This window comes from Sorex fumeus, unplaced genomic scaffold (assembly GCF_029834395.1).
Source record: "Sorex fumeus unplaced genomic scaffold, SorFum_2.1 ptg000024l, whole genome shotgun sequence".
In the NCBI taxonomy this organism is placed as follows: Eukaryota; Metazoa; Chordata; class Mammalia; order Eulipotyphla; family Soricidae; genus Sorex; species Sorex fumeus.
In genome coordinates this window covers 30,782,899-30,809,527 of record NW_026606081.1, presented here as the reverse complement: position 1 = coordinate 30,809,527, position 26,629 = coordinate 30,782,899, and positions in this window count along the sequence as shown.

The following is a 26,629-nucleotide window of genomic DNA, read 5'->3' as shown; positions in this document are numbered from 1 at the left end:
CAGCCGGTTTTCAACCCCTGAGCCGCGTGGGATGGGCACATAGGCCCAGCTCTGGGCAACAAAGCTGAACGGCTCCAATTCCAACAGGTACAGCCCGCCCCCAAGGGCCTGGGTTCCTCTCTGGGCACGCGCAGCTAGAAACAGCCCCGAGACAGCCGGTTTTCAACCCCTGAGCCGCGTGGGACGGGCACAGAGGCCCAGCTCTGGGCAACAAAGCTGAACGGCTCCAATTCCAACAGGTACAGCCCGCCCCCAAGGGCCTGGGTTCCTCTCTGGGCACGCGCAGCTAGAAACAGCCCCGAGACAGCCGGTTTTCAACCCCTGAGCCGCGTGGGACGGGCACAGAGGCCCAGCTCTGGGCAACAAAGCTGAACGGCTCCAATTCCAACAGGTACAACCCGCCCCCAAGGGCCTGGGTTCCTCTGTGGGCACGCGCAGCTAGAAACAGCCCCGAGACAGCCGGTTTTCAACCCCTGAGCCGCGTGGGACGGGCACAGAGGCCCAGCTCTGGGCAACAAAGCTGAACGGCTCCAATTCCAACAGGTACAGCCCGCCCCCAAGGGCCTGGGTTCCTCTCTGGGCACGCGCAGCTAGAAACAGCCCCGAGACAGCCGGTTTTCAACCCCTGATCCGCGTGGGACGGGCACAGAGGCCCAGCTCTGGGCAACAAAGCTGAACGGCTCCAATTCCAACAGGTACAACCCGCCCCCAAGGGCCTGGGTACCTCTGTGGGCACGCGCAGCTAGAAACAGCCCCGAGACAGCCGGTTTTCAACCCCTGAGCCGCGTGGGACGAGCACAGAGGCCCAGCTCTGGGCAACAAAGCTGAACGGCTCCAATTCCAACAGGTACAGCCCGCCCCCAAGGGCCTGGGTTCCTCTCTGGGCACGCGCAGCTAGAAACAGCCCCAAGAGAGCCGGTTTTCAACCCCTGATCCGCGTGGGACGGGCACAGAGGCCCAGCTCTGGGCAACAAAGCTGAACGGCTCCAATTCCAACAGGTACAGCCCGCCCCCAAGGGCCTGGGTTCCTCTCTGGGCACGCGCAGCTAGAAACAGCCCCGAGACAGCCGGTTTTCAACCCCTGAGCCGCGTGGGACGGGCACAGAGGCCCAGCTCTGGGCAATAAAGCTGAACGGCTCCAATTCCAACAGGTACAACCCACCCCCAAGGGCCTGGGTTCCTCTCTGGGCACGCGCAGCTAGAAACAGCCCCGAAACAGCCAGTTTTCAACCCCTGAGCCGCGTGGGACGGGCACAGAGGCCCAGCTCTGGGCAACAAAGCTGAACGGCTCCAATTCCAACAGGTACAACCCGCCCCCAAGGGCCTGGGTTCCTCTCTGGGCACGCGCAGCTAGAAACAGCCCCGAGACAGCCGGTTTTCAACCCCTGAGCCGCGTGGGACGGGCACAGAGGCCCAGCTCTGGGCAACAAAGCTGAACGGCTCCAATTCCAACAGGTACAACCCGCCCCCAAGGGCCTGGGTTCCTCTCTGGGCACGCGCAGCTAGAAACAGCCCCGAGACAGCCGGTTTTCAACCCCTGAGCCGCGTGGGACGGGCACAGAGGCCCAGCTCTGGGCAACAAAGCTGAACGGCTCCAATTCCAACAGGTACAGCCCGCCCCCAAGGGCCTGGGTTCCTCTCTGGGCACGCGCAGCTAGAAACAGCCCCAAGAGAGCCGGTTTTCAACCCCTGATCCGCGTGGGACGGGCACAGAGGCCCAGCTCTGGGCAACAAAGCTGAACGGCTCCAATTCCAACAGGTACAGCCCGCCCCCAAGGGCCTGGGTACCTCTCTGGGCACGCGCAGCTAGAAACAGCCCCGAGACAGCCGGTTTTCAACCCCTGAGCCGCGTGGGACGGGCACAGAGGCCCAGCTCTGGGCAACAAAGCTGAACGGCTCCAATTCCAACAGGTACAGCCCGCCCCCAAGGGCCTGGGTTCCTCTCTGGGCACGCGCAGCTAGAAACAGCCCCGAGACAGCCGGTTTTCAACCCCTGAGCCGCGTGGGACGGGCACAGAGGCCCAGCTCTGGGCAACAAAGCTGAACGGCTCCAATTCCAACAGGTACAACCCGCCCCCAAGGGCCTGGGTTCCTCTCTGGGCAAGCGCAGCTAGAAACAGCCCCGAGACAGCCGGTTTTCAACCCCTGAGCCGCGTGGGACGGGCACAGAGGCCCAGCTCTGGGCAACAAAGCTGAACGGCTCCAATTCCAACAGGTACAACCCGCCCCCAAGGGCCTGGGTTCCTCTCTGGGCACGCGCAGCTAGAAACAGCCCCGAGACAGCCGGTTTTCAACCCCTGAGCCGCGTGGGACGGGCACAGAGGCCCAGCTCTGGGCAACAAAGCTGAACGGCTCCAATTCCAACAGGTACAGCCCGCCCCCAAGGGCCTGGGTTCCTCTCTGGGCACGCGCAGCTAGAAACAGCCCCGAGACAGCCGGTTTTCAACCCCTGAGCCGCGTGGAACGGGCACAGAGGCCCAGCTCTGGGCAACAAAGCTGAACGGCTCCAATTCCAACAGGTACAACCCGCCCCCAAGGGCCTGGGTTCCTCTCTGGGCACGCGCAGCTAGAAACAGCCCCGAGACAGCCGGTTTTCAACCCCTGAGCCGCGTGGGACGGGCACAGAGGCCCAGCTCTGGGCAACAAAGCTGAACGGCTCCAATTCCAACAGGTACAACCCGCCCCCAAGGGCCTGGGTTCCTCTCTGGGCACGCGCAGCTAGAAACAGCCCCGAGACAGCCGGTTTTCAACCCCTGAGCCGCGTGGGACGGGCACAGAGGCCCAGCTCTGGGCAACAAAGCTGAACGGCTCCAATTCCAACAGGTACAACCCGCCCCCAAGGGCCTGGGTTCCTCTCTGGGCACGCGCAGCTAGAAACAGCCCCGAGACAGCCGGTTTTCAACCCCTGAGCCGCGTGGGACGGGCACAGAGGCCCAGCTCTGGGCAACAAAGCTGAACGGCTCCAATTCCAACAGGTACAGCCCGCCCCCAAGGGCCTGGGTTCCTCTCTGGGCACGCGCAGCTAGAAACAGCCCCGAGACAGCCGGTTTTCAACCCCTGAGCCGCGTGGGATGGGCACATAGGCCCAGCTCTGGGCAACAAAGCTGAACGGCTCCAATTCCAACAGGTACAGCCCGCCCCCAAGGGCCTGGGTTCCTCTCTGGGCACGCGCAGCTAGAAACAGCCCCGAGACAGCCGGTTTTCAACCCCTGAGCCGCGTGGGACGGGCACAGAGGCCCAGCTCTGGGCAACAAAGCTGAACGGCTCCAATTCCAACAGGTACAGCCCGCCCCCAAGGGCCTGGGTTCCTCTCTGGGCACGCGCAGCTAGAAACAGCCCCGAGACAGCCGGTTTTCAACCCCTGAGCCGCGTGGGACGGGCACAGAGGCCCAGCTCTGGGCAACAAAGCTGAACGGCTCCAATTCCAACAGGTACAACCCGCCCCCAAGGGCCTGGGTTCCTCTGTGGGCACGCGCAGCTAGAAACAGCCCCGAGACAGCCGGTTTTCAACCCCTGAGCCGCGTGGGACGGGCACAGAGGCCCAGCTCTGGGCAACAAAGCTGAACGGCTCCAATTCCAACAGGTACAGCCCGCCCCCAAGGGCCTGGGTTCCTCTCTGGGCACGCGCAGCTAGAAACAGCCCCGAGACAGCCGGTTTTCAACCCCTGAGCCGCGTGGGACGGGCACAGAGGCCCAGCTCTGGGCAACAAAGCTGAACGGCTCCAATTCCAACAGGTACAACCCGCCCCCAAGGGCCTGGGTAGCTCTGTGGGCACGCGCAGCTAGAAACAGCCCCGAGACAGCCGGTTTTCAACCCCTGAGCCGCGTGGGACGAGCACAGAGGCCCAGCTCTGGGCAACAAAGCTGAACGGCTCCAATTCCAACAGGTACAGCCCGCCCCCAAGGGCCTGGGTTCCTCTCTGGGCACGCGCAGCTAGAAACAGCCCCAAGAGAGCCGGTTTTCAACCCCTGATCCGCGTGGGACGGGCACAGAGGCCCAGCTCTGGGCAACAAAGCTGAACGGCTCCAATTCCAACAGGTACAGCCCGCCCCCAAGGGCCTGGGTTCCTCTCTGGGCACGCGCAGCTAGAAACAGCCCCGAGACAGCCGGTTTTCAACCCCTGAGCCGCGTGGGACGGGCACAGAGGCCCAGCTCTGGGCAATAAAGCTGAACGGCTCCAATTCCAACAGGTACAACCCACCCCCAAGGGCCTGGGTTCCTCTCTGGGCACGCGCAGCTAGAAACAGCCCCGAAACAGCCAGTTTTCAACCCCTGAGCCGCGTGGGACGGGCACAGAGGCCCAGCTCTGGGCAACAAAGCTGAACGGCTCCAATTCCAACAGGTACAACCCGCCCCCAAGGGCCTGGGTTCCTCTCTGGGCACGCGCAGCTAGAAACAGCCCCGAGACAGCCGGTTTTCAACCCCTGAGCCGCGTGGGACGGGCACAGAGGCCCAGCTCTGGGCAACAAAGCTGAACGGCTCCAATTCCAACAGGTACAACCCGCCCCCAAGGGCCTGGGTTCCTCTCTGGGCACGCGCAGCTAGAAACAGCCCCGAGACAGCCGGTTTTCAACCCCTGAGCCGCGTGGGACGGGCACAGAGGCCCAGCTCTGGGCAACAAAGCTGAACGGCTCCAATTCCAACAGGTACAGCCCGCCCCCAAGGGCCTGGGTTCCTCTCTGGGCACGCGCAGCTAGAAACAGCCCCAAGAGAGCCGGTTTTCAACCCCTGATCCGCGTGGGACGGGCACAGAGGCCCAGCTCTGGGCAACAAAGCTGAACGGCTCCAATTCCAACAGGTACAGCCCGCCCCCAAGGGCCTGGGTACCTCTCTGGGCACGCGCAGCTAGAAACAGCCCCGAGACAGCCGGTTTTCAACCCCTGAGCCGCGTGGGACGGGCACAGAGGCCCAGCTCTGGGCAACAAAGCTGAACGGCTCCAATTCCAACAGGTACAGCCCGCCCCCAAGGGCCTGGGTTCCTCTCTGGGCACGCGCAGCTAGAAACAGCCCCGAGACAGCCGGTTTTCAACCCCTGAGCCGCGTGGGACGGGCACAGAGGCCCAGCTCTGGGCAACAAAGCTGAACGGCTCCAATTCCAACATGTACAACCCGCCCCCAAGGGCCTGGGTTCCTCTCTGGGCAAGCGCAGCTAGAAACAGCCCCGAGACAGCCGGTTTTCAACCCCTGAGCCGCGTGGGACGGGCACAGAGGCCCAGCTCTGGGCAACAAAGCTGAACGGCTCCAATTCCAACAGGTACAACCCGCCCCCAAGGGCCTGGGTTCCTCTCTGGGCACGCGCAGCTAGAAACAGCCCCGAGACAGCCGGTTTTCAACCCCTGAGCCGCGTGGGACGGGCACAGAGGCCCAGCTCTGGGCAACAAAGCTGAACGGCTCCAATTCCAACAGGTACAGCCCGCCCCCAAGGGCCTGGGTTCCTCTCTGGGCACGCGCAGCTAGAAACAGCCCCGAGACAGCCGGTTTTCAACCCCTGAGCCGCGTGGAACGGGCACAGAGGCCCAGCTCTGGGCAACAAAGCTGAACGGCTCCAATTCCAACAGGTACAACCCGCCCCCAAGGGCCTGGGTTCCTCTCTGGGCACGCGCAGCTAGAAACAGCCCCGAGACAGCCGGTTTTCAACCCCTGAGCCGCGTGGGACGGGCACAGAGGCCCAGCTCTGGGCAACAAAGCTGAACGGCTCCAATTCCAACAGGTACAACCCGCCCCCAAGGGCCTGGGTTCCTCTCTGGGCACGCGCAGCTAGAAACAGCCCCGAGACAGCCGGTTTTCAACCCCTGAGCCGCGTGGGACGGGCACAGAGGCCCAGCTCTGGGCAACAAAGCTGAACGGCTCCAATTCCAACAGGTACAACCCGCCCCCAAGGGCCTGGGTTCCTCTCTGGGCACGCGCAGCTAGAAACAGCCCCGAGACAGCCGGTTTTCAACCCCTGAGCCGCGTGGGACGGGCACAGAGGCCCAGCTCTGGGCAACAAAGCTGAACGGCTCCAATTCCAACAGGTACAGCCCGCCCCCAAGGGCCTGGGTTCCTCTCTGGGCACGCGCAGCTAGAAACAGCCCCGAGACAGCCGGTTTTCAACCCCTGAGCCGCGTGGGATGGGCACATAGGCCCAGCTCTGGGCAACAAAGCTGAACGGCTCCAATTCCAACAGGTACAGCCCGCCCCCAAGGGCCTGGGTTCCTCTCTGGGCACGCGCAGCTAGAAACAGCCCCGAGACAGCCGGTTTTCAACCCCTGAGCCGCGTGGGACGGGCACAGAGGCCCAGCTCTGGGCAACAAAGCTGAACGGCTCCAATTCCAACAGGTACAGCCCGCCCCCAAGGGCCTGGGTTCCTCTCTGGGCACGCGCAGCTAGAAACAGCCCCGAGACAGCCGGTTTTCAACCCCTGAGCCGCGTGGGACGGGCACAGAGGCCCAGCTCTGGGCAACAAAGCTGAACGGCTCCAATTCCAACAGGTACAACCCGCCCCCAAGGGCCTGGGTTCCTCTGTGGGCACGCGCAGCTAGAAACAGCCCCGAGACAGCCGGTTTTCAACCCCTGAGCCGCGTGGGACGGGCACAGAGGCCCAGCTCTGGGCAACAAAGCTGAACGGCTCCAATTCCAACAGGTACAGCCCGCCCCCAAGGGCCTGGGTTCCTCTCTGGGCACGCGCAGCTAGAAACAGCCCCGAGACAGCCGGTTTTCAACCCCTGAGCCGCGTGGGACGGGCACAGAGGCCCAGCTCTGGGCAACAAAGCTGAACGGCTCCAATTCCAACAGGTACAACCCGCCCCCAAGGGCCTGGGTAGCTCTGTGGGCACGCGCAGCTAGAAACAGCCCCGAGACAGCCGGTTTTCAACCCCTGAGCCGCGTGGGACGAGCACAGAGGCCCAGCTCTGGGCAACAAAGCTGAACGGCTCCAATTCCAACAGGTACAGCCCGCCCCCAAGGGCCTGGGTTCCTCTCTGGGCACGCGCAGCTAGAAACAGCCCCAAGAGAGCCGGTTTTCAACCCCTGATCCGCGTGGGACGGGCACAGAGGCCCAGCTCTGGGCAACAAAGCTGAACGGCTCCAATTCCAACAGGTACAGCCCGCCCCCAAGGGCCTGGGTTCCTCTCTGGGCACGCGCAGCTAGAAACAGCCCCGAGACAGCCGGTTTTCAACCCCTGAGCCGCGTGGGACGGGCACAGAGGCCCAGCTCTGGGCAATAAAGCTGAACGGCTCCAATTCCAACAGGTACAACCCACCCCCAAGGGCCTGGGTTCCTCTCTGGGCACGCGCAGCTAGAAACAGCCCCGAAACAGCCAGTTTTCAACCCCTGAGCCGCGTGGGACGGGCACAGAGGCCCAGCTCTGGGCAACAAAGCTGAACGGCTCCAATTCCAACAGGTACAACCCGCCCCCAAGGGCCTGGGTTCCTCTCTGGGCACGCGCAGCTAGAAACAGCCCCGAGACAGCCGGTTTTCAACCCCTGAGCCGCGTGGGACGGGCACAGAGGCCCAGCTCTGGGCAACAAAGCTGAACGGCTCCAATTCCAACAGGTACAACCCGCCCCCAAGGGCCTGGGTTCCTCTCTGGGCACGCGCAGCTAGAAACAGCCCCGAGACAGCCGGTTTTCAACCCCTGAGCCGCGTGGGACGGGCACAGAGGCCCAGCTCTGGGCAACAAAGCTGAACGGCTCCAATTCCAACAGGTACAGCCCGCCCCCAAGGGCCTGGGTTCCTCTCTGGGCACGCGCAGCTAGAAACAGCCCCAAGAGAGCCGGTTTTCAACCCCTGATCCGCGTGGGACGGGCACAGAGGCCCAGCTCTGGGCAACAAAGCTGAACGGCTCCAATTCCAACAGGTACAGCCCGCCCCCAAGGGCCTGGGTTCCTCTCTGGGCACGCGCAGCTAGAAACAGCCCCGAGACAGCCGGTTTTCAACCCCTGAGCCGCGTGGGACGGGCACAGAGGCCCAGCTCTGGGCAACAAAGCTGAACGGCTCCAATTCCAACAGGTACAGCCCGCCCCCAAGGGCCTGGGTTCCTCTCTGGGCACGCGCAGCTAGAAACAGCCCCGAGACAGCCGGTTTTCAACCCCTGAGCCGCGTGGGATGGGCACATAGGCCCAGCTCTGGGCAACAAAGCTGAACGGCTCCAATTCCAACAGGTACAGCCCGCCCCCAAGGGCCTGGGTTCCTCTCTGGGCACGCGCAGCTAGAAACAGCCCCGAGACAGCCGGTTTTCAACCCCTGAGCCGCGTGGGACGGGCACAGAGGCCCAGCTCTGGGCAACAAAGCTGAACGGCTCCAATTCCAACAGGTACAACCCGCCCCCAAGGGCCTGGGTTCCTCTGTGGGCACGCGCAGCTAGAAACAGCCCCGAGACAGCCGGTTTTCAACCCCTGAGCCGCGTGGGACGGGCACAGAGGCCCAGCTCTGGGCAACAAAGCTGAACGGCTCCAATTCCAACAGGTACAGCCCGCCCCCAAGGGCCTGGGTTCCTCTCTGGGCACGCGCAGCTAGAAACAGCCCCGAGACAGCCGGTTTTCAACCCCTGATCCGCGTGGGACGGGCAAAGAGGCCCAGCTCTGGGCAACAAAGCTGAACGGCTCCAATTCCAACAGGTACAACCCGCCCCCAAGGGCCTGGGTACCTCTGTGGGCACGCGCAGCTAGAAACAGCCCCGAGACAGCCGGTTTTCAACCCCTGAGCCGCGTGGGACGAGCACAGAGGCCCAGCTCTGGGCAACAAAGCTGAACGGCTCCAATTCCAACAGGTACAGCCCGCCCCCAAGGGCCTGGGTTCCTCTCTGGGCACGCGCAGCTAGAAACAGCCCCAAGAGAGCCGGTTTTCAACCCCTGATCCGCGTGGGACGGGCACAGAGGCCCAGCTCTGGGCAACAAAGCTGAACGGCTCCAATTCCAACAGGTACAGCCCGCCCCCAAGGGCCTGGGTTCCTCTCTGGGCACGCGCAGCTAGAAACAGCCCCGAGACAGCCGGTTTTCAACCCCTGAGCCGCGTGGGACGGGCACAGAGGCCCAGCTCTGGGCAATAAAGCTGAACGGCTCCAATTCCAACAGGTACAACCCACCCCCAAGGGCCTGGGTTCCTCTCTGGGCACGCGCAGCTAGAAACAGCCCCGAAACAGCCAGTTTTCAACCCCTGAGCCGCGTGGGACGGGCACAGAGGCCCAGCTCTGGGCAACAAAGCTGAACGGCTCCAATTCCAACAGGTACAACCCGCCCCCAAGGGCCTGGGTTCCTCTCTGGGCACGCGCAGCTAGAAACAGCCCCGAGACAGCCGGTTTTCAACCCCTGAGCCGCGTGGGACGGGCACAGAGGCCCAGCTCTGGGCAACAAAGCTGAACGGCTCCAATTCCAACAGGTACAACCCGCCCCCAAGGGCCTGGGTTCCTCTCTGGGCACGCGCAGCTAGAAACAGCCCCGAGACAGCCGGTTTTCAACCCCTGAGCCGCGTGGGACGGGCACAGAGGCCCAGCTCTGGGCAACAAAGCTGAACGGCTCCAATTCCAACAGGTACAGCCCGCCCCCAAGGGCCTGGGTTCCTCTCTGGGCACGCGCAGCTAGAAACAGCCCCAAGAGAGCCGGTTTTCAACCCCTGATCCGCGTGGGACGGGCACAGAGGCCCAGCTCTGGGCAACAAAGCTGAACGGCTCCAATTCCAACAGGTACAGCCCGCCCCCAAGGGCCTGGGTACCACTCTGGGCACGCGCAGCTAGAAACAGCCCCGAGACAGCCGGTTTTCAACCCCTGAGCCGCGTGGGACGGGCACAGAGGCCCAGCTCTGGGCAACAAAGCTGAACGGCTCCAATTCCAACAGGTACAGCCCGCCCCCAAGGGCCTGGGTTCCTCTCTGGGCACGCGCAGCTAGAAACAGCCCCGAGACAGCCGGTTTTCAACCCCTGAGCCGCGTGGGATGGGCACATAGGCCCAGCTCTGGGCAACAAAGCTGAACGGCTCCAATTCCAACAGGTACAGCCCGCCCCCAAGGGCCTGGGTTCCTCTCTGGGCACGCGCAGCTAAAAACAGCCCCGAGACAGCCGGTTTTCAACCCCTGAGCCGCGTGGGACGGGCACAGAGGCCCAGCTCTGGGCAACAAAGCTGAACGGCTCCAATTCCAACAGGTACAGCCCGCCCCCAAGGGCCTGGGTTCCTCTCTGGGCACGCGCAGCTAGAAACAGCCCCGAGACAGCCGGTTTTCAACCCCTGAGCCGCGTGGGACGGGCACAGAGGCCCAGCTCTGGGCAACAAAGCTGAACGGCTCCAATTCCAACAGGTACAACCCGCCCCCAAGGGCCTGGGTAGCTCTGTGGGCACGCGCAGCTAGAAACAGCCCCGAGACAGCCGGTTTTCAACCCCTGAGCCGCGTGGGACGAGCACAGAGGCCCAGCTCTGGGCAACAAAGCTGAACGGCTCCAATTCCAACAGCTACAGCCCGCCCCCAAGGGCCTGGGTTCCTCTCTGGGCACGCGCAGCTAGAAACAGCCCCAAGAGAGCCGGTTTTCAACCCCTGATCCGCGTGGGACGGGCACAGAGGCCCAGCTCTGGGCAACAAAGCTGAACGGCTCCAATTCCAACAGGTACAGCCCGCCCCCAAGGGCCTGGGTTCCTCTCTGGGCACGCGCAGCTAGAAACAGCCCCGAGACAGCCGGTTTTCAACCCCTGAGCCGCGTGGGACGGGCACAGAGGCCCAGCTCTGGGCAATAAAGCTGAACGGCTCCAATTCCAACAGGTACAACCCACCCCCAAGGGCCTGGGTTCCTCTCTGGGCACGCGCAGCTAGAAACAGCCCCGAAACAGCCAGTTTTCAACCCCTGAGCCGCGTGGGACGGGCACAGAGGCCCAGCTCTGGGCAACAAAGCTGAACGGCTCCAATTCCAACAGGTACAGCCCGCCCCCAAGGGCCTGGGTTCCTCTCTGGGCACGCGCAGCTAGAAACAGCCCCGAGACAGCCGGTTTTCAACCCCTGAGCCGCGTGGGACGGGCACAGAGGCCCAGCTCTGGGCAACAAAGCTGAACGGCTCCAATTCCAACAGGTACAGCCCGCCCCCAAGGGCCTGGGTTCCTCTCTGGGCACGCGCAGCTAGAAACAGCCCCGAGACAGCCGGTTTTCAACCCCTGAGCCGCGTGGGACGGGCACAGAGGCCCAGCTCTGGGCAACAAAGCTGAACGGCTCCAATTCCAACAGGTACAACCCGCCCCCAAGGGCCTGGGTTCCTCTGTGGGCACGCGCAGCTAGAAACAGCCCCGAGACAGCCGGTTTTCAACCCCTGAGCCGCGTGGGACGGGCACAGAGGCCCAGCTCTGGGCAACAAAGCTGAACGGCTCCAATTCCAACAGGTACAGCCCGCCCCCAAGGGCCTGGGTTCCTCTCTGGGCACGCGCAGCTAGAAACAGCCCCGAGACAGCCGGTTTTCAACCCCTGATCCGCGTGGGACGGGCACAGAGGCCCAGCTCTGGGCAACAAAGCTGAACGGCTCCAATTCCAACAGGTACAACCCGCCCCCAAGGGCCTGGGTACCTCTGTGGGCACGCGCAGCTAGAAACAGCCCCGAGACAGCCGGTTTTCAACCCCTGAGCCGCGTGGGACGAGCACAGAGGCCCAGCTCTGGGCAACAAAGCTGAACGGCTCCAATTCCAACAGGTACAGCCCGCCCCCAAGGGCCTGGGTTCCTCTCTGGGCACGCGCAGCTAGAAACAGCCCCAAGAGAGCCGGTTTTCAACCCCTGATCCGCGTGGGACGGGCACAGAGGCCCAGCTCTGGGCAACAAAGCTGAACGGCTCCAATTCCAACAGGTACAGCCCGCCCCCAAGGGCCTGGGTTCCTCTCTGGGCACGCGCAGCTAGAAACAGCCCCGAGACAGCCGGTTTTCAACCCCTGAGCCGCGTGGGACGGGCACAGAGGCCCAGCTCTGGGCAATAAAGCTGAACGGCTCCAATTCCAACAGGTACAACCCACCCCCAAGGGCCTGGGTTCCTCTCTGGGCACGCGCAGCTAGAAACAGCCCCGAAACAGCCAGTTTTCAACCCCTGAGCCGCGTGGGACGGGCACAGAGGCCCAGCTCTGGGCAACAAAGCTGAACGGCTCCAATTCCAACAGGTACAACCCGCCCCCAAGGGCCTGGGTTCCTCTCTGGGCACGCGCAGCTAGAAACAGCCCCGAGACAGCCGGTTTTCAACCCCTGAGCCGCGTGGGACGGGCACAGAGGCCCAGCTCTGGGCAACAAAGCTGAACGGCTCCAATTCCAACAGGTACAACCCGCCCCCAAGGGCCTGGGTTCCTCTCTGGGCACGCGCAGCTAGAAACAGCCCCGAGACAGCCGGTTTTCAACCCCTGAGCCGCGTGGGACGGGCACAGAGGCCCAGCTCTGGGCAACAAAGCTGAACGGCTCCAATTCCAACAGGTACAGCCCGCCCCCAAGGGCCTGGGTTCCTCTCTGGGCACGCGCAGCTAGAAACAGCCCCAAGAGAGCCGGTTTTCAACCCCTGATCCGCGTGGGACGGGCACAGAGGCCCAGCTCTGGGCAACAAAGCTGAACGGCTCCAATTCCAACAGGTACAGCCCGCCCCCAAGGGCCTGGGTACCTCTCTGGGCACGCGCAGCTAGAAACAGCCCCGAGACAGCCGGTTTTCAACCCCTGAGCCGCGTGGGACGGGCACAGAGGCCCAGCTCTGGGCAACAAAGCTGAACGGCTCCAATTCCAACAGGTACAGCCCGCCCCCAAGGGCCTGGGTTCCTCTCTGGGCACGCGCAGCTAGAAACAGCCCCGAGACAGCCGGTTTTCAACCCCTGAGCCGCGTGGGATGGGCACATAGGCCCAGCTCTGGGCAACAAAGCTGAACGGCTCCAATTCCAACAGGTACAGCCCGCCCCCAAGGGCCTGGGTTCCTCTCTGGGCACGCGCAGCTAAAAACAGCCCCGAGACAGCCGGTTTTCAACCCCTGAGCCGCGTGGGACGGGCACAGAGGCCCAGCTCTGGGCAACAAAGCTGAACGGCTCCAATTCCAACAGGTACAGCCCGCCCCCAAGGGCCTGGGTTCCTCTCTGGGCACGCGCAGCTAGAAACAGCCCCGAGACAGCCGGTTTTCAACCCCTGAGCCGCGTGGGACGGGCACAGAGGCCCAGCTCTGGGCAACAAAGCTGAACGGCTCCAATTCCAACAGGTACAACCCGCCCCCAAGGGCCTGGGTTCCTCTGTGGGCACGCGCAGCTAGAAACAGCCCCGAGACAGCCGGTTTTCAACCCCTGAGCCGCGTGGGACGGGCACAGAGGCCCAGCTCTGGGCAACAAAGCTGAACGGCTCCAATTCCAACAGGTACAGCCCGCCCCCAAGGGCCTGGGTTCCTCTCTGGGCACGCGCAGCTAGAAACAGCCCCGAGACAGCCGGTTTTCAACCCCTGATCCGCGTGGGACGGGCACAGAGGCCCAGCTCTGGGCAACAAAGCTGAACGGCTCCAATTCCAACAGGTACAACCCGCCCCCAAGGGCCTGGGTACCTCTGTGGGCACGCGCAGCTAGAAACAGCCCCGAGACAGCCGGTTTTCAACCCCTGAGCCGCGTGGGACGAGCACAGAGGCCCAGCTCTGGGCAACAAAGCTGAACGGCTCCAATTCCAACAGGTACAGCCCGCCCCCAAGGGCCTGGGTTCCTCTCTGGGCACGCGCAGCTAGAAACAGCCCCAAGAGAGCCGGTTTTCAACCCCTGATCCGCGTGGGACGGGCACAGAGGCCCAGCTCTGGGCAACAAAGCTGAACGGCTCCAATTCCAACAGGTACAACCCGCCCCCAAGGGCCTGGGTTCCTCTCTGGGCACGCGCAGCTAGAAACAGCCCCGAGACAGCCGGTTTTCAACCCCTGAGCCGCGTGGGACGGGCACAGAGGCCCAGCTCTGGGCAACAAAGCTGAACGGCTCCAATTCCAACAGGTACAGCCAGCCCCCAAGGGCCTGGGTTCCTCTCTGGGCACGCGCAGCTAGAAACAGCCCCGAGACAGCCGGTTTTCAACCCCTGAGCCGCGTGGGACGGGCACAGAGGCCCAGCTCTGGGCAACAAAGCTGAACGGCTCCAATTCCAACAGGTACAACCCGCCCCCAAGGGCCTGGGTTCCTCTCTGGGCACGCGCAGCTAGAAACAGCCCCGAGACAGCCGGTTTTCAACCCCTGAGCCGCGTGGGATGGGCACATAGGCCCAGCTCTGGGCAACAAAGCTGAACGGCTCCAATTCCAACAGGTACAGCCCGCCCCCAAGGGCCTGGGTTCCTCTCTGGGCACGCGCAGCTAGAAACAGCCCCGAGACAGCCGGTTTTCAACCCCTGAGCCGCGTGGGACGGGCACAGAGGCCCAGCTCTGGGCAACAAAGCTGAACGGCTCCAATTCCAACAGGTACAGCCCGCCCCCAAGGGCCTGGGTTCCTCTCTGGGCACGCGCAGCTAGAAACAGCCCCGAGACAGCCGGTTTTCAACCCCTGAGCCGCGTGGGACGGGCACAGAGGCCCAGCTCTGGGCAACAAAGCTGAACGGCTCCAATTCCAACAGGTACAACCCGCCCCCAAGGGCCTGGGTTCCTCTGTGGGCACGCGCAGCTAGAAACAGCCCCGAGACAGCCGGTTTTCAACCCCTGAGCCGCGTGGGACGGGCACAGAGGCCCAGCTCTGGGCAACAAAGCTGAACGGCTCCAATTCCAACAGGTACAGCCCGCCCCCAAGGGCCTGGGTTCCTCTCTGGGCACGCGCAGCTAGAAACAGCCCCGAGACAGCCGGTTTTCAACCCCTGATCCGCGTGGGACGGGCACAGAGGCCCAGCTCTGGGCAACAAAGCTGAACGGCTCCAATTCCAACAGGTACAACCCGCCCCCAAGGGCCTGGGTACCTCTGTGGGCACGCGCAGCTAGAAACAGCCCCGAGACAGCCGGTTTTCAACCCCTGAGCCGCGTGGGACGAGCACAGAGGCCCAGCTCTGGGCAACAAAGCTGAACGGCTCCAATTCCAACAGGTACAGCCCGCCCCCAAGGGCCTGGGTTCCTCTCTGGGCACGCGCAGCTAGAAACAGCCCCAAGAGAGCCGGTTTTCAACCCCTGATCCGCGTGGGACGGGCACAGAGGCCCAGCTCTGGGCAACAAAGCTGAACGGCTCCAATTCCAACAGGTACATCCCGCCCCCAAGGGCCTGGGTTCCTCTCTGGGCACGCGCAGCTAGAAACAGCCCCGAGACAGCCGGTTTTCAACCCCTGAGCCGCGTGGGACGGGCACAGAGGCCCAGCTCTGGGCAATAAAGCTGAACGGCTCCAATTCCAACAGGTACAACCCACCCCCAAGGGCCTGGGTTCCTCTCTGGGCACGCGCAGCTAGAAACAGCCCCGAGACAGCCGGTTTTCAACCCCTGAGCCGCGTGGGACGGGCACAGAGGCCCAGCTCTGGGCAACAAAGCTGAACGGCTCCAATTCCAACAGGTACAACCCGCCCCCAAGGGCCTGGGTTCCTCTCTGGGCACGCGCAGCTAGAAACAGCCCCGAGACAGCCGGTTTTCAACCCCTGAGCCGCGTGGGACGGGCACAGAGGCCCAGCTCTGGGCAACAAAGCTGAACGGCTCCAATTCCAACAGGTACAACCCGCCCCCAAGGGCCTGGGTTCCTCTCTGGGCACGCGCAGCTAGAAACAGCCCCGAGACAGCCGGTTTTCAACCCCTGAGCCGCGTGGGACGGGCACAGAGGCCCAGCTCTGGGCAACAAAGCTGAACGGCTCCAATTCCAACAGGTACAACCCGCCCCCAAGGTCCTGGGTTCCTCTCTGGGCACGCGCAGCTAGAAACAGCCCCGAGACAGCCGGTTTTCAACCCCGGAGCCGCGTGGGACGGGCACAGAGGCCCAGCTCTGGGCAACAAAGCTGAACGGCTCCAATTCCAACAGGTACAACCCGCCCCCAAGGGCCTGGGTTCCTCTCTGGGCACGCGCAGCTAGAAACAGCCCCGAGACAGCCGGTTTTCAACCCCTGAGCCGCGTGGGACGGGCACAGAGGCCCAGCTCTGGGCAACAAAGCTGAACGGCTCCAATTCCAAACCGGAGACATTCCCAACTCCTCGCCCAGTGCCAGGGACTCTTTCCGGAGCCGCGGCCGCTAAGGCGGCCGCGAAGTATTTTCCCACTACATATGCCATAGGAACCATAAGCTAACTTCTTAGATGGAAACTTCTCTATTTTAGCTCAGCCACTAGAAATACAGTTGCCAATAACTCATAAGCCTATCTTAACTCACACTGCATATCAAGCAGAATAGTAACACTGAACGTGAAGGACTAAACCACACCTCTCACAATGGTAAAGCAACGCAAAAGCCCACCAAACATTCATATTGAAGAGTCTAGCCCAGATGACACCAACAGTACTGTAGTGTTAGACAACCTCTCTGACAAGGAATTCAGAAGGGAGCTACTTAGGATGCTTAGGGAATTAAAAGAAACAATGGAAAGCAATGCCCATAGAAGACAAGAGGATCTGAAGGCAGAAATGAGGAAAATGCAATCAGAAATGTCAGACCTGAAAAATCTCGTAGGCGAATTGAAAAGCTCAGTGGAAGGCCTCAGCAGCAGAGTAAAAACGGCTGAGAACAGAATCAGTGAGCTCGAAGATGAAGTTCAGAGACTCTCCCGAAAAGAGCAGAAAATGGAAAAGAGACTCACAATTCGGGAACAGATGGCAAGAGAAGATCGTGATGAAGCCAAGAGGGGTAACATAAGAATTATTGGAGTCCCAGAGGGACAGGAAGAAAACCTCGATGAAGAAGAAACTGTCAAAGACATCATTGCTACAACATTTCCAGAGCTGAAGAAAACTTGTGACCACATTCAGGAGGCCCGAAGGGTACTAGCTAGAAGAAATCCGAATAAAAATACCCCAAGACACATTCTGATCAAAATGACCAAAACCTTAGACAGAGACAAAATTCTGAAAGCAGCAAGATCGAAGAAAGAAATCTCTTACAAAGGAGCATCCTTAAAATTCACAGCTGATTTTTCTGATGAAACCCTCATGGCCCGAAAACAGTGGTGGGACATAGTAAAAAAACTCAATGAAATAAATGCCTCCCCCAAAATACTTTTCCCAGCAAGACTCTCATTCATAATAGAAGGAACAACACACAGTTTCACAGACAAACAACAGCTCAGGAACTTCATAGACTCAAAACCATGGTTACAAGAACAACTAAATGGGCTACTTTAAGGCAAGAAAGGCCCCTCAAATACACCCAATTTTAACATAACAATGGGCCAAAATCCCATAACAATAATCTCTCTCAATGTCAATGGGCTAAACGCACCAATTAAAAGACATAGAGTGGCAGGATGGATTAGAAAATTGAACCCAACATTCTGCTGCCTGCAAGAAACGCATCTCAATAGTCAAAGCAAACACAGACTCAGAGTCAAAGGCTGGAAAACAATCCTACAGGCAAACAGCTCCCATAAAAAAGCTGGGGTAGCCATCCTTATATCAGACCACATTGATTTCAGAGTGAGGAAGGTCATAAGAGACAGTGAAGGCCATTACTTATTGATCAGAGGATCTGTACAACAGGAAGAACTTACAATAATAAATGTATATGCACCTAATGAGAGACCAGCAAAGTACTTAAAACAACTACTCATAGATTTGGAAAAAGACATCAACAGCAACACAATACTAGTGGGAGACTTCAACACTGCTTTGTCACCTCTTGATAGATCAACCAGACTCAAGCTTAGCAAGGACATACTTCATTTGAGGGAAACAATGGAAGAAAGGGACTTAGTAGATATATACAGGACACTTCATCCACAAAAAGCTGAATACACATTCTTCTCAAGCGTACATGGAACATTCTCCAAGATAGACCACATGCTGAGCCACAAAACATGCCTCCATAAAATTAAGAAGGTAGAGATTGTTTCAACAATCTTCTCAGACCATAATGCGCTGAAATTAGAAGTAAATCACACACAAAAACAGAAAACTAAATCAAACACCTGGAAATTAAACAGTGCACTATTGAACAACGAGTGGATTAGACAGGAAATCAAAGAGGAAATCAAAAGATTCCTAGAAACGAATGAAAATGAGAACTCGAGTTACCAAAACTTATGGGACACAGCAAAGGCTGTGTTAAGAGGAAAGTTTATAGCTCTACAAGCATTCCTCAGGAAGGAGGAGCGAGCACACATGAGTAACCTAACCTCACAGCTTAGGAGCTTGGAGAAGGACCAAAAAAAGGAGCACAACCCGAACAGGAGAAAGGAAATAATAAAACTCAGAGCAGAGATTAACGAGATGGAAACCCAAAAAACAATCCGAAAGATCAATGAAACCAAGAGCTGGTTCTTTGAGAAAATTAACAAGATCGATAAGCCTCTAGCAAAACTCACAAAGAAAGGGAGAGAGAAAACCCTAATCAACCGAATCAGAAATGAAAAGGGGGTCATTACAACAGAAACCACAGAAATTCAGAGGATCCTCAGGGAGTACTTTGAGAAGCTTTATGCCACGGAACATCAAAACCTCGAGGAAATGGATAAATTCCTAGACTCCTACAGACTCCCAAGGCTGAACCAAGAAGACCTGGAATACCTGAACAGACCTATCACCATCAAGGAAATTGAAATGGTAATAAAAAGTCTCCCCAAGCACAAAAGTCCTGGCCCGGATGGATTCACTAGTGAATTCTTCCAAATCTTTAAAGAGGACTTACTCCCAATACTCTTTAAGCTTTTCCACGAAATTGAAATATCAAAAACACTTCCAAACAGTTTCTACGAAGCAAATATCACACTGATACCAAAAGCAGACAGAGATACCACAAAGAAAGAGAATTACAGGCCGATATCCCTGATGAACACAGATGCAAAGATCCTCAACAAACTACTAGCAAATAGAATCCAACTACTCATCAAAAAGATCATACACCATGACCAAGTAGGAGTCATCCCAGGGATGCAAGGATGGTTCAACATTCGGAAATCAATCAACATAATCCACCACATCAACAAAAGAAAAGATAAAAAGCATATGATCATATCAATAGATGCAGAGAAAGCATCTGATAAGATCCAGCACCCCTTTATGATGAAAACCCTAGCCAAAATGGGTATAGAGGGGACCTTCCTCAACATAATTAAAGCCATCTACCACAAGCCTACAGCAAGCATCATCCTCAATGGGGAAAAACTGAGAGCCTTCCCTCTAAGATCAGGGACGAGACAGGGATGCCCACTCTCTCCACTGCTGTTCAATATAGTACTGGAAGTACTTGCAATAGCGATTAGGCAGGAAAAAGATATTAAGGGCATTCAGGTAGGAAAGGAAGAAATCAAGCTCTCACTATTCGCAGATGATATGATACTCTACTTAGAGAACCCAATAACTTCCACCAAAAAACTCTTAGAAACAATAGACTCGTATAGTAAAGTTGCAGGTTATAAAATCAATACCCAAAAGTCCATGGCTTTCCTATACGCAAACAGTGAGAGAGAAGAAAGCAACATGAAAAAAACAATCCCATTCACAATTGTGCCCCAGAAAATCAAGTACCTAGGAATCAGTTTAACTAAGGAAGTAAAGGACCTGTACAAAGAAAACTACAAAACGCTACTTCAGGAAATAAAAGAGGACATGAGGAAATGGAAAGATATCCCCTGCTCATGGGTCGGGAGACTTAACATTGTCAAAATGGCAATACTACCGAAAGCATTGTATAAATTCAATGCAATCCCTATAAGGATACCCATGACATTCTTCAAAGAAATGGAGCAAACACTCTTGAAATTTATATGGAACAATAAGCCCCCACGAATAGCTAAAGCAATTCTTGGGAAAAAGAAAATGGGAGGAATCAACCTCCCGAACTTCAAACTGTACTACAAAGCAGTAATAATTAAAACAGCATGGTACTGGAACAAAGGCAGAACTGCAGACCAATGGAACAGGGTTGAATACACTGACATCTCTCCTCAATCATATGCTCATCTAATCTTTGATAAAGGTGCAAGTAATGTGAAGTGGAGTAAGGAAAGCCTCTTTAATAAATTGTGTTGGCATCACTGGACGGCTACATGCAAAAAAATAGGCTCAGAACTCTGCCTAACACCATGTACAAAAGTAAGATCAAAATGGATTAAAGACCTCAACATCAGACCAGAAACCATAAGGTACATTGAAGATAAAGTTGGCAAAACCCTCCATGACATTGAAGCTAATGGTATCTTCAAAGATGCCACGCCACTGGCCGAGCAAGTGAAAACAGAGATAGATAAATGGGACTATCTTAAACTAAGAAGCTTCTGCACCTCCAAAGAAACAGTGACCAAAATACAAAGACAGTCTACAGAATGGGAAAGGATATTCACCGAATACACAGCTGACAAGGGGTTGATATCCAGGATATACAGAATACTGGTTAAACTCCACAAGAAGAAAACATCCAACCCCATCCAAAAATGGGGCAATGAAATGAACAGAAACTTTCTCAAAGAAGAAATCCGAATGGCAAAAAAGCACATGAGAAAATGCTCTACATCATTAATCATCAGGGAGATGCAGATCAAAACCACAATGAGATACCATCTCACACCTCAGAGACTGGCCCAAATTCAAAAGAACAAAAGCAACCGATGCTGGCGTGGATGTGGCGAGAAAGGGACACTCCTTCACTGTTGGTGGGAATGTCCACTGGTTCAGCCCTTTTGGAAAACAGTATGGACGATTCTCAAAAAATTAGAAATTGAGCTCCCATTTGACCCAGTAATACCACTCCTGGGAATATATCCCAGAGAGGCAAAAATGTATAGTCGAAGTGACATCTGCACTTGTTTGTTCATTGCAGCCCTCTTTACAATAGCCAGAAACTGGAAGAAACCTGAATGCCCAAGAACAGATGACTGGTTAAAGAAACTTTGGTACATCTACACAATGGAGTACTATGTAGCTCTTAGAAAAGATGAAGTCATGAAATTTACATACAAGTGGTACAATATGGAAAGTATCATGCTAAGCGAAATGAGTCAGAAAGAGAGGGATAGACATAGAAAGATGGCATTCATCTGGGGGATATAAAGTAACAAAGTATGAGATTAATACCCAAGAATAGCTGAGATCAGCACCAGGAGGATTACTCCATAACTTAGAGGCCAGCCGGGTATCCTAGAGGAAAGGGCTATTCAGATAGAGAAGGGAGCACCAAATAAAGGATGTTTGGAGGATCCTCCCAGGAGGGGAGATGCATGTCGAAATTAGACTATGGACTGAACATGTTTGCCACTCAATGCCCCTTTTGCAGACCACAACACCCAAAAGGAGAGAGAGAACACAGGGGATTGCCCTGCCACAGAGACGGGGGGATGGGGGGATGGGGGTGGGAGGGATATTATCCATGGTGGTGGAAAATGGGCACTGGTGGAGGGATGGGTATCTGATCATTGTATAATTGAAACCAAAGCACAAAAAATTGTAAATCTACAACTTTAAAAAAATAAAATAAAATAAAGGGGGAAAAAAAAAGAATTTTCCATTTTTTCACTGCGAATCTGGAATTCCTCCGAATCTCCAACTCCTAGAGTGCTTTCATTACAACACTGGTGAATATCCAAGTAACCCAATGCTGGTTTTCAGCGGCATGTTCACACTAGCAAACGTGCTGTTCAACTGGTTCTGCACTCAACCCTGGTCAGCTCTTCACTTTCCTGTCCACACAACACAACCTTCAGAAATCAATGGCATTTCCCTGACAGAATGATCCATTCATTCACTGCAAATGTGGAATTCATCTGAATCTCCATTCCATGCAGGCTTTCGTTACACTACTGGTGAATGTCCAAGTAACGCAATGCTGGTTTTCAGCGGCCGGTTCACTCTCACAGGCTTGTTGTCCAACTGGCTATGCACTTAACCGGGGTCAGCTCTTCAAGTTCCTATCAACACAACCCAGACGTCACAAATCATTGGAATCTCCACTAAAGAATGTTCCATTTTTTCACTGCGAATCTGGAATTCCTCCGAATCTCCAACTCCAAGAGTGCTTTCATTACAACACTGGTGAATATACAAGTAACCCAAAGCTGGTTTTCAGCGGCATGTTCACACTCGCAAACGTGCTGTTCAACCGGTTCTGCACTCAACCCTGGTCAGCTCTTCATTTGCCTGTCCACACAACCCAGATTTCAGAAATCATTGGAATCTCCACTACAGACCTTTCCATTCATTCACTGCGAATCTGGAATTCAACTGAATCTCCAACTCCAGGCGGGTTTTCGTTACACCACTGGTGAACATACAAGTAACCAATTGCTGGTTTTTCAGCGTCCTGTTCAGTTTCGCAGGCATGCTTTTCAACTGCTTATGCGCTCAACACTGATCAGCTCTTCAATTTCCTGTCCAAATAACGCAGACATCAGAAATCATTGGAATCTCCACTACAGAATGTTCCATTCGTTCACTACAAATCTGGAATTCATCTGAATCTCCACTGCAGGCAGGCTTTCGAGACACCAAAGGTGAAAATCGAGGTAAAACAAAGCTGTATTTCAGCGTTCTATTCAATCTTGGAGCGTGCGGTTCTACTGGCTATCGACTCAACCCTGGCCAGCTCTTCATTTTCCTGTCCGTACAATACATCCCTCAGAAATCATTGGCATCTCCATGACAGAATGATCCATTCATTCACTGCAAATGTGGAATTCCTCTGAATCACCATTGCATGCAGGCTTTCGTTACACTACTGGTGAATGTCCAAGTAACGTAATGTTGGTTTTCAGCGGCCGGTTCACACTCGCAGGCGTGTTGTCCAACAGGCTAGGCACTTAACCGTAGTCAGCTCTTCAAGTTCCTATCAACACAACCCAGACATCACAAAGCATTGGAATCTCCACTAAAGTATGTTCCATTTTTTCACTGCGAATCTGGAATTCCTCCAAATCTGCAACTCCAAGAGTGCTTTCATAACAACACTGGTGAATATCCAAGTAACCCAATGCTGGTTTTCAGCGGCATGTTCACACTAGCAAACGTGCTGTTCAACTGGTTCTGCACTCAACCCTGGTCAGCTCTTCATTTTCCTGTCCACCCAACACAACCTTCAGAAATCAATGGCATTTCCATGACAGAATGATCCATTCATTCACTGCAAATGTGGAATTCATCTGAATCTCCATTCCATGCAGGCTTTCGTTACACTACTGTTGAATGTCCAAGTAACGCAATGCTGGTTTTCAGCGGCCGGTTCACACTCACAGGCGTGTTGTCCAACTGGCAATGCACTTAACCGTGGTCAGCGCTTCAAGTTCCTATCAACACAAACCAGACGTCACAAATCCTTGGAATCTCCACTAAAGAATGTTCCATTTTTCCCCCACGCCCCACCGAGGTCGCCAGCTGCCCCCCACGAGCGGCTCTCCGGCATGGCCACGGCCCCGGAGGCACAAGGACTTAGCACAGAGAACCAGCCGCTTGGAGCAGAAAAGCAAATGGACTTGTGTTGATCCGCGCCACCAAGCCTGCCCGGAGGGGGAAGGGCGTTGACCGGCCCGCCCGCTCCTCTCTGGAAAGAAAGATGGCGGCCGCACGGGAGCCTTCTGGAAAGCGGGTTTGAGCCGGGCTCGGGGGAGCGGCGGGGACCTCATGGGAAGGTGGGCTTTGTGGGCCGTCCCACACGCCCCACCGAGGTCGCCAGCTGCCCCCCACGAGCGGCTCTCCGGCACGGCCACGGCCCCGGAGGCACAAGGACTTAGCACAGAGAACCAGCCGCTTGGAGCAGAAAAGCAAATGGACTTGTGTTGATCCGCGCCACCAAGCCTGCCCGGAGGGGGAAGGGTGTTGACCGGCCCGCCCGCTCCTCTCTGGAAAGAAAGATGGCGGCCGCACGGGAGCCTTGTGGAAAGCGGGTTTGAGCTGGGCTCGGGGCAGCGGCGGGGACCTCTTGGGAAGGGGGGCTTTGTGGGCCGTCCCCCACGCCCCACCGAGGTCGCCAGCTGCCCCCCACGAGCGGCTCTCCGGCACGGCCACGACTCCAGGGCACAGAAACCAATCTCTTAACTAGCTAACTTTTAATAGAAATTCTTCCAGGGTCAATAAGTAAAATAGCAGAAATTCAAAACTCGCAGGCGTGTTGTCCAACTGGCTAGGCACTTAACCGTAGTCAGCTCTTCTAGTTCCTATCAACACAACCCAGACGTCGAAAAAGCATTGGAATCTCCACTAAAGAATGTTCCATTCTTTCACTGCGAATCTGGAATTCCTCCGAATCTCCAACTCCAAGAGTGCTTTCATTACAACACTGGTGAATATCCAAGTAACCCAATGCTGGTTTTCAGCGGCATGTTCACACTAGCAAACGTGCTGTTCAACAGGTTCTGCACTCAACCCTGGTCAGCTCTTCATTTTCCTGTCCACACAACACAACCTTCAGAAATCAATGGCATTTCCATGACAGAATGATCCATTCATTCACTGCAAATGTGGAATTCATCTGAATCTCCATTCCATGCAGGCTTTCGTTACACTACTGGTGAATGTCCAAGTAACGCAATGCTGGTTTTCAGCGGCCGGTTCACACTCGCAGGCGTGTTGTCCAACTGGATATGCACTTAACCGTGGTCAGCTCTTCAAGTTCCTATCAACACAACCCAGACGTCACAAATCATTGGAATCTCCACTAAAGAATGTTCCATTTTTTCACTGCGAATCTGGAATTCTTCCGAATCTCCAACTCCAAGAGTGCTTTCATTACAACACTGGTGAATATACAAGTAACCCAAAGCTGGTTTTCAGCGGCATGTTCACACTCGCAAACGTGCTGTTCAACCGGTTCTGCACTCAACCCTGGTAAGCTCTTCATTTGCCTGTCCACACAACCCAGATTTCAGAAATCATTGGAATCTCCACTACAGACCTTTCCATTCATTCACTGCCAATCTGGAATTCAACTGAATCTCCAACTCTAGGCGGGTTTTCGTTACACCACTGGTGAACATACAAGTAACCAATTGCTGGTTTTTCAGCGTCCTGATCTGTTTCGCAGGCATGTTTTTCAACTGCTTATGCGCTCAACACTGATCAGCTCTTCAATTTCCTGTGCAAATAACGCAGACATCAGAAATCATTGGAATCTCCACTACAGAATGTTCCTTCCGTTCAATACAAATCTGGAATTCATCTGAATCTCCACTGCAGACAGGCTTTCGAGACACCAAAGGTGAAAATTGAGGTAAAACAAAGCTGTATTTCAGCGTTCTATTCAATCTCGGAGCGTGCTGTTCTACTGGCTATGGACTCAACCCTGGACAGCTCTTCATTTTCCTGTCCGTACAATACATCCCTCAGAAAACATTGGCATCTCCATGACAGAATGATCCGTTCATTCACTGCAAATGTGGAATTCATCTGAATCTCCATTCCATGCAGGCTTTCGTTACACTACTGGTGAATGTCCAAGTAACGTAAAGCTGGTTTTCAGCGGCCGGTTCACACTCGCAGGCATGTTGTCTAACTGGCTATGCACTTAACCGTAGTCAGTTCTTCAAGTTCTTATCAACACAACCCAGAAGTCACAAAGCATTGGAATCTCCACTAAAGAATGTTCCATTTTTTCACTGCGAATCTGGAATTCCTCCGAATCTGCAACTCCAAGAGTGCTTTCATTAGAACACTGGTGAATATCCATGTAAACCAATGCTGGTTTTCAACGGCATGTTCACACTAGCAAACGTGCTGTTAAACTGGTTCTGCACTCAACCCTGGTCAGCTCTTCATTTTCGTCTCCGCAAAACACCACCTTCAGAAATCAATGGCATTTTCATGACAGAATGATCCATTCATTCACTGCAAATGTGGAATTCATCTGAATCTCCATTCCATGCAGGCTTTCGTTAAACTACTGGTGAATGTCCAAGTAACGCAATGCTGGTTTTCAGCGGCCGGTTCACACTCGCAGGCGTGTTGTCCAACTGGCTATGCACTTAACCGTGGTCAGCTCTTCAAGTTCCTATCAACACAACCCAGACGTCACAAATCATTGGAATCTCCACTAAAGAATGTTCCATTTTTTCACTGCGAATCTGGAATTCCTCCGAACCTCCAACTCCAAGAGTGCTTTCATTACAACACTGGTGAATATACAAGTAACCCAAATCTGGTTTTCAGCGGCATGTTCAACTCGCAAACGTGCTGTTCAACCGGTTCTGCACTCAACCCTGGTCAGCTCTTCATTTGCCTGTCCACACAACCCAGATTTCAGAAATCATTGGAATCTCCACTACAGACCTTTCCATTCATTCACTGCGAATCTGGAATTCAACTGAATCTCCAACTCCAGGCGGGTTTTCGTTACACCACTGGTGAACATACAAGTAACCAATTGCTGGTTTTTCAGCGTCCTGTTCAGTTTCGCAGGCATGCTTTTCAACTGCTTATGCGCTCAACACTGTTCAGCTCTTCAATTTCCTGTGCAAATAACGCAGACATCAGAAATCATTGGAATCTCCACTACAGAATGTTCCATTCGTTCACTACAAATCTGGAATTCATCTGAATCTCCACTGCAGACAGGCTTTCGAGACACCAAAGGTGAAAATCGAGGTAAAACAAAGCTGTATTTCAGCGTTCTATTCAATCTCGGAGCGTGCT